At 51.5% G+C, this 1,822-nt stretch overlaps 1 long non-coding RNA gene across 1 annotated transcript in view; it reads right to left on the reverse strand.

Annotated features, from left to right (window-relative positions):
• Positions 1-1,160, reverse strand: part of LOC116397842 (uncharacterized) — a 4,067-nt gene extending 2,907 nt beyond the window's left edge. The window contains exon 1 of the long non-coding RNA XR_004213722.1: positions 595-1,160. This is a non-coding gene — a long non-coding RNA (uncharacterized LOC116397842). The remainder of the gene's footprint in view (positions 1-594) is intronic.
• Positions 1,161-1,822: the final 662 nt, after the last annotated feature.

Below are 1,822 nucleotides of genomic sequence, written 5' to 3' on the forward strand. Positions count from 1 at the left end.
GCCGCGTCGCTTCTCCCAACTTCCAATAATACCACACACACAAGAAGTTTCTTGGTCTTTCCTTTTTTCAAACCCCCCCCCCCCTCAACACACACACACACACACACACACAAACACACTGACAAATTCCACAAACACACAGTGAACACGGAGCACCACAGGTTGTTGGGAGAAGCGACGCGGCGAAGATGAGGATGAGGATGCAAGTGAAATGCCCTCTCTAGTCTTTTTTTCCCCAACTTTTTTTTGGGGGGCCGGTTTCACGCTAAAGAATTCCTCTGTCCCTTCTCCTCTCAAGTTACGCGACCCTCTGTTTACACGCCCCTCTTTTTTCCCCTTAATTTCAATTGCACACAAGTGCCATGAATATGATAATAGTGGACAAGGGGAGGGATGAAACACACTCCTGTTAAAAGAACTACACAAGACAGATACTGCACGTGAAGGGAGATAAAATAAAAATCTCCTACAGTCAAAGAGAAAGAGAAAAAAAAATACATATTCAGAGACGTTCCACCAGAGGAGAAAGGAGTGGACAAAGAGAAATAAAGGGAGGAAACAAGTCCAGTCTGTGTGCCATGGTGGCCCTCTTACCCTCTTTTCTTCTTCTCTCCTCTGCTCTCCTGTAACCCAGGGTGTTGCCTCTCCTCTGCTCTCCCGACAGCCTCTTCTAAAAAAAAATTCCCTCCCCTTTCCCTCCCGACGCCTTTGCCGAGGGTCCGCGGCAAGCTGGGAGGTGGTGATCTCCCTCCCCCTTGCAGTTCCAGGAAGAGCTCCCCGAGGAGAAGGAGGAGGCAGATCCCGGCAGGAGACGGGGGAGCCAGCGGCGACACCGGCGGTGATGGAGGAGGTTAGTGGTGCTGATGCTGCCAGAAGAGAGGGGATGAGGGGAGGAATGGATGCTTAACAAAAGATCCCCACCTCCTCTTCCTTTTCTTCTCTTCCTCTCCTACCCCGGCCCTCCACCACTTTCTTTTCTCCCACTCTTCCCCGCTCTCGCCTTCGCCCCTTCTCTCCGCTCCGAGCGCTGAGAGAAGCCAGTTGTTGCTCCGCCGCGGAAAAACCAACTGACGATATAGAGAGCAGAGAGCAGACGGAGGGGAGAGAGAGAGAGAGAAGAAGAACAGAGAGAGAGAAAGGGAGAGCGTGCGGTGTGATGTGGCATCTGCAAAAGAGTGATAGAGAGGAGAGAGAGGGATACGGAGGTAGAGGTGGACGGGTGGAGGGGGGAGGAGGGAGGAGGAGGATGGACGAAGGAGGAGGAGAGAGATGGAGAGAGAGAGAGGTGGGGTGAGGCAGAATGCGGGGAAGGATGAGAGAGAGAGAGCAGACGGGAGGAAATAAAGAGAGAGAGATGTAAAGAAACAGAGAGAGGTATTGCAGCAATGAAAACCACCAGCAGTCCGTCTAACGGACTCTGTCCCTGCTATGAGGACAGCCAGAGAATAATTAGATTTGAGCTTCTCACACACACACACACTTCTTTCTCTGCCCCTCTGTCACACACACACCAACACACACACACACACACACACACACACACCCTGGCACCTAGTAATGGTGCATTAATTGATGTGCTGTGCGCTCTGCGGCCCTCGGCCAACACCTCCACCACCAGCACCCACTACCATTCTGGAGAAGTAAAAGAAAATCATCAGAAATAAAGCGAAGGATGACGATGATGATGATGATGTTGTTGATGATGGGAAGGTTAGGAGGAGTAGGAAGAGAGGGAAATGAGTCGGCCCCTTGGGACTGATGAAAACACACAATAAGCAGGGGGGGGGAGAGAGGATTCTGGCAATTATATGCACTGACACAC

Source organism: Anarrhichthys ocellatus, unplaced genomic scaffold (genome assembly GCF_004355925.1).
Source record: "Anarrhichthys ocellatus isolate YVR2014 unplaced genomic scaffold, GSC_Weel_1.0 scaffold73, whole genome shotgun sequence".
Taxonomy (NCBI): Eukaryota; Metazoa; Chordata; class Actinopteri; order Perciformes; family Anarhichadidae; genus Anarrhichthys; species Anarrhichthys ocellatus.